Raw genomic sequence first — 5,000 nt, forward strand, 5'->3', positions numbered from 1 at the left:
CACCTACAGCCAAACCACGCTGGAAATGCCCAATCTCGTCTGATCTTGGAAGCTAAGCATTGTTGCGCCTGGTTAGTACTTGGATGGGAGACCACCTGGGAATACCAGGTGCTGTAGGTAATTTTATACAGCCAAAACATTCTTTTCTATTACATTTTACATTACATTTTTTCAACTTATCAATGAATTTACTTGAGTTAAGAAGTAAAAGATGTCTAAAGTTAACGTTTTTGAGCACCTACAGCCAAACCACACTGGACATGCCCAATTTCATCTGATATTGGAAGCTATGCAGTGTTGGGCCTGGTTAGTACTTGGATGGGAGACCACCTGGGAATATCAGGTGCTGTAGGTAATTTTATACTGACATAACATTCTTTTCTATTACATTTTACTTTTAATTTTTTCAACTTATCAATGAATTTACTTGAGTTAAGAAGTAAAAGAGGTCTAAAGTTAATGTTTTTGAGCACCTACAGCCAAACCACACTGAACATGGCCAATGTCGTCTGATCTTGGAAGCTGTGCAGTGTTGGGCATGGTTATTATGTGGATGGGAGTCCACCTGGGAATACCAGGTGCTGTAGGTAATTTTATACTGCCATAACATTCTTTTCAATTACATTTTACATTTCATTTTTTCAACTTATCAATGAAATTACATGAGTTAAGAAGTAATAGACATCTAAATTTAATGCTTTTGAGCACCTACAGCCAAACCACACTGGACCTTCCCAATCTTGTCTGATCTTGGAAGCTATGCAGTGTTGGGCCTGGTTAGTACTTGGTTGGGAGACCACCTGGGAATCCCAGGTGCTGTAGGTATTTTTATGCAGCCATAACATTCTTTTCTATTACATTTTACATTTAATTTTTTCAACTTATCAATGAATTTTCTTGAGTAAAGAAGTAAAAGAGGTCTAAAGTTAATGTATTTGAGCACCTACAGCCAATCCACACTGGACATGCCCAATCTCGTCTGATATTGGAAACTATACAGTGTTGGGCCTGGTTAGTACTTGGATGGGAGACCACCTGGGAATACCAGGTGCTGTATGTAATTTATACAGCCATAACATTCTTTTCTATTACATTTTACATTAAATTTTTTCAACTTATCAATGAATTTACTTGAGTTAAGAAGTAAAAGAGTTCTAAAGTTAATGTTTTTGAGCACCTACAGCCAAACCACACTGAACATGCCCAATCTTGTCTGATCTTGGAAGCTATGCAGTGTTGGGCCAGGTTAGTACTTGGATGGGAGACCACCTGCGAATACCAGGAGCTGTAGGTAATTTTATACTGACATAACATTCTTTTCTATTACATTTACATTTAATTTTTTCAACTTATCAATGAATTTACTTGAGTTAAGAAGTAAAAGAGGTCTAAAGTTAAAGTTTTTGAACGCCAACAGCCAAACCACACTGGACATGCCCAATCTCGTCTGATCTTGGAAGCTATGCAGTGTTGGGCCTGGTTAGTATTTGAATGGGAGAATACCAGGTGCTGTAAGTAATTTTATATAGCCATAACATTCTTTTCAATTACATTTTACATTAAATTTTTTCAACTTATCAATGAATTTACTTGAGTTAAGAAGTAAAAGAGGTCTAAAGTTAAGACTTTTGAGAAACTACAGCCAAACCACACTGGACATGGCCAATGTCATCTGATCTTGGAAGCTATGCAGTGTTGGGCCTGGTTAGTACTTGGATGGGAAACCACCTGGGAATACCAGGTGCTGTAGGTAATTTTATACTGCCATAACATTCCTTTCTATTACATTTTACATTTAATTTTTTCAACTTATCAATGAATTTACTTGAGTTAAGAAGTAAAAGAGGTCTAAAGTTAATATTTTTGAGCACCTGCAGCCAAACCATACTGGACATGCCCAATCTCGTCTGTTCTTGGAAGCTATGCAGTGTTGGGCTTGGTTAGTACTTGGATGGGAAACCACCTGGGAATACCAGGTGCTGTCGGTAGTTTTATACTGCCATAACATTCCTTTCTATTACATTTTAAATTTAATTTTTTCAACTTATCAATGAATTTACTTGAGTTAAGAAGTAAAAGAGGTCTAAAGTTAATATTTTTGAGCACCTGCAGCCAAACCATACCGGACATGGCCAATGTCATCTGATCTTGGAAGTTATGCAGTGTTGGGCCTGGTTAGTACTTGGATGGGAGACCACCTGGGAATACCGGGTGCTGTAGGTACTTTTATACTGCCATAACATTCTTTTCTATTACATTTTACATTTAATTTTTTCAACTTATCAATGAATTTACTTGAGTAAAGAAGTAATAGAGGTCTAAATTTAATGCTTTTGAGCACCTACAGCCAATCCACACTGGACATGCCCAATCTCGTCTGATATTGGAAACTATACAGTGTTGGGCCTGGTTAGTACTTGGATGGGAGACCACCTGGGAATACCAGGTGCTGTATGTAATTTTATACAGCCATAACATTCTTTTCTATTACATTTTACATTAAATTTTTTCAACTTATCAATGAATTTACTTGAGTTAAGAAGTAAAAGAGTTCTAAAGTTAATGTTTTTGAGCACCTACAGCCAAACCACACTGAACATGCCCAATCTTGTCTGATCTTGGAAGCTATGCAGTGTTGGGCCAGGTTAGTACTTGGATGGGAGACCACCTGCGAATACCAGGAGCTGTAGGTAATTTTATACTGACATAACATTCTTTTCTATTACATTTACATTTAATTTTTTCAAGTTATCAATGAATTTACTTGAGTTAAGAAGTAAAAGAGGTCTAAAGTTAAAGTTTTTGAACGCCAACAGCCAAACCACACTGGACATGCCCAATCTCGTCTGATCTTGGAAGCTATGCAGTGTTGGGCCTGGTTAGTATTTGAATGGGAGAATACCAGGTGCTGTAAGTAATTTTATATAGCCATAACATTCTTTTCAATTACATTTTACATTAAATTTTTTCAACTTATCAATGAATTTACTTGAGTTAAGAAGTAAAAGAGGTCTAAAGTTAAGACTTTTGAGAAACTACAGCCAAACCACACTGGACATGGCCAATGTCATCTGATCTTGGAAGCTATGCAGTGTTGGGCCTGGTTAGTACTTGGATGGGAAACCACCTGGGAATACCAGGTGCTGTAGGTAATTTTATACTGCCATAACATTCCTTTCTATTACATTTTACATTTAATTTTTTCAACTTATCAATGAATTTACTTGAGTTAAGAAGTAAAAGAGGTCTAAAGTTAATATTTTTGAGCACCTGCAGCCAAACCATACTGGACATGCCCAATCTCGTCTGTTCTTGGAAGCTATGCAGTGTTGGGCTTGGTTAGTACTTGGATGGGAAACCACCTGGGAATACCAGGTGCTGTAGGTAATTTTATACTGCCATAACATTCCTTTCTATTACATTTTAAATTTAATTTTTTCAACTTATCAATGAATTTACTTGAGTTAAGAAGTAAAAGAGGTCTAAAGTTAATATTTTTGAGCACCTGCAGCCAAACCATACCGGACATGGCCAATGTCATCTGATCTTGGAAGTTATGCAGTGTTGGGCCTGGTTAGTACTTGGATGGGAGACCACCTGGGAATACCGGGTGCTGTAGGTACTTTTATACTGCCATAACATTCTTTTCTATTACATTTTACATTTAATTTTTTCAACTTATCAATGAATTTACTTGAGTAAAGAAGTAATAGAGGTCTAAATTTAATGCTTTTGAGCACCTACAGCCAAACCACACTGGACATGCCCAATCTCGTCTGATCTTGGAAGCTATGCAGTGTTGGGCCTGGTTAGTACTTGGATGGGAGACCACCTGGGAATACCAGGAGCTGTAGGTAATTTTATACTGCCATAACATTCTTTTCTATTACATTTTACATTTCATTTTTCAACTTATCATTGAATTTACATGAGTTAAGAAGTAAAAGAGGTCTAAAGTTAATGTTTTTGCGCACCTTCAGCCAAACCACTCTGGACATGCCCAATCTCATCTGATCTTGGAAGTTATGCAGTATTGGGCCTGGTTAGTACTTGGATGGGAGACCACCTGGGAATACCAGGTGCTTTAGGTAATTTTATACTGCCATAACATTCTTTTCTATTACATTTTACATTTAATTTTTTCAACTTATCAAAGAATTTACTTGAGTTAAGAAGTAATAGAGGTCTTAAGTTAAAGTTTTTGAGCACCTACAGCCAAACCACACAGGACATGCCCAATCTCGTCTGATCTTGGTAGCTATGCAGTGTTGGGCCTGGTCTGTACTTGGATGGGAGACCACCTGGGAAAACCAGGTGCAGTAGGTAATTTTATACTGCCATAACATTCCTTTCTATTACATTTACATTTAATTTTTTCAACTTGTCAATGAATTTACTTGAGTTAATAAGTAAAAGAGGTCTAAAGTTAATATTTTTGAGCACCTACAGCCAAACCATACAGGACATGGCCAATGTCATCTTATCTTGGAAGCTATGCAGTGTTGGGCATGGTTAGTACGTGGATGGGAGACATCCTGGGAATACCAGGTGCTGTAGGTACTTTTATACTGCTATAACATTCTTTTCTATTACATTTTACATTTAATTTTTTCAACTTATCAATGAATTTACTTGAGTTAAGAAGTAATAGAGGTCTAATGTTAAGTATTTTGAGCACCTACAGCCAAACCACACTGGACATGCCCAATCTCGTCTGATCTTGGAAGCTAAGCATTGTTGGGCCTGGTTAGTACTTGGATGGGAGACCACCTGGGAATACCAGGTGCTGTAGGTAATTTTATACAGCCAAAACATTCTTTTCTATTACATTTTACATTACATTTTTTCAACTTATCAATGAATTTACTTGAGTTAAGAAGTAAAAGATGTCTAAAGTTAATGTTTTTGAGCACCTACAGCCAAACCACACTGGACATGCCCAATTTCATCTGATATTGGAAGCTATGCAGTGTTGGGCCTGGTTATTACTTGGATGGGAG

General features: G+C 37.1%; 1 non-coding gene and 17 pseudogenes across 1 annotated transcript; all 18 read left to right on the forward strand.

The window, feature by feature from the left end:
• The first annotated feature begins 1 nt into the window (after position 1).
• LOC148456618 (5S ribosomal RNA) lies at positions 2-120 on the forward strand (annotated as a pseudogene).
• Positions 121-236: 116 nt separating this feature from the next.
• LOC148456619 (5S ribosomal RNA) lies at positions 237-355 on the forward strand (annotated as a pseudogene).
• A 351-nt stretch (positions 356-706) lies between these two features.
• LOC148456620 (5S ribosomal RNA) lies at positions 707-825 on the forward strand (annotated as a pseudogene).
• Positions 826-941: 116 nt separating this feature from the next.
• Positions 942-1,060, forward strand: LOC148456621 (5S ribosomal RNA; annotated as a pseudogene).
• Positions 1,061-1,175: 115 nt separating this feature from the next.
• Positions 1,176-1,294, forward strand: LOC148456622 (5S ribosomal RNA; annotated as a pseudogene).
• Positions 1,295-1,634: 340 nt separating this feature from the next.
• LOC148456623 (5S ribosomal RNA) lies at positions 1,635-1,753 on the forward strand (annotated as a pseudogene).
• Positions 1,754-1,869: 116 nt separating this feature from the next.
• Positions 1,870-1,988, forward strand: LOC148456624 (5S ribosomal RNA; annotated as a pseudogene).
• A 116-nt stretch (positions 1,989-2,104) lies between these two features.
• LOC148456625 (5S ribosomal RNA) lies at positions 2,105-2,223 on the forward strand (annotated as a pseudogene).
• Positions 2,224-2,339: 116 nt separating this feature from the next.
• On the forward strand, positions 2,340-2,458 carry LOC148456626 (5S ribosomal RNA; annotated as a pseudogene).
• Positions 2,459-2,574: 116 nt separating this feature from the next.
• On the forward strand, positions 2,575-2,693 carry LOC148456627 (5S ribosomal RNA; annotated as a pseudogene).
• A 340-nt stretch (positions 2,694-3,033) lies between these two features.
• Positions 3,034-3,152, forward strand: LOC148456628 (5S ribosomal RNA; annotated as a pseudogene).
• Positions 3,153-3,268: 116 nt separating this feature from the next.
• Positions 3,269-3,387, forward strand: LOC148456629 (5S ribosomal RNA; annotated as a pseudogene).
• Positions 3,388-3,503: 116 nt separating this feature from the next.
• On the forward strand, positions 3,504-3,622 carry LOC148456630 (5S ribosomal RNA; annotated as a pseudogene).
• A 116-nt stretch (positions 3,623-3,738) lies between these two features.
• On the forward strand, positions 3,739-3,857 carry LOC148456631 (5S ribosomal RNA; annotated as a pseudogene).
• Positions 3,858-3,972: 115 nt separating this feature from the next.
• On the forward strand, positions 3,973-4,091 carry LOC148456632 (5S ribosomal RNA; annotated as a pseudogene).
• Positions 4,092-4,207: 116 nt separating this feature from the next.
• On the forward strand, positions 4,208-4,326 carry LOC148456633 (5S ribosomal RNA; annotated as a pseudogene).
• A 350-nt stretch (positions 4,327-4,676) lies between these two features.
• LOC148456634 (5S ribosomal RNA) lies at positions 4,677-4,795 on the forward strand. The gene has a single exon (XR_015874187.1). It is a non-coding gene; the product is annotated as a 5S ribosomal RNA (ribosomal RNA).
• Positions 4,796-4,911: 116 nt separating this feature from the next.
• Positions 4,912-5,000, forward strand: part of LOC148456635 (5S ribosomal RNA) — a 119-nt pseudogene continuing 30 nt past the window's right edge.

The sequence above is a fragment of the Taudactylus pleione genome, unplaced genomic scaffold, assembly GCF_031769625.1.
Source record: "Taudactylus pleione unplaced genomic scaffold, aTauple2 ptg000967l, whole genome shotgun sequence".
In the NCBI taxonomy this organism is placed as follows: Eukaryota; Metazoa; Chordata; class Amphibia; order Anura; family Myobatrachidae; genus Taudactylus; species Taudactylus pleione.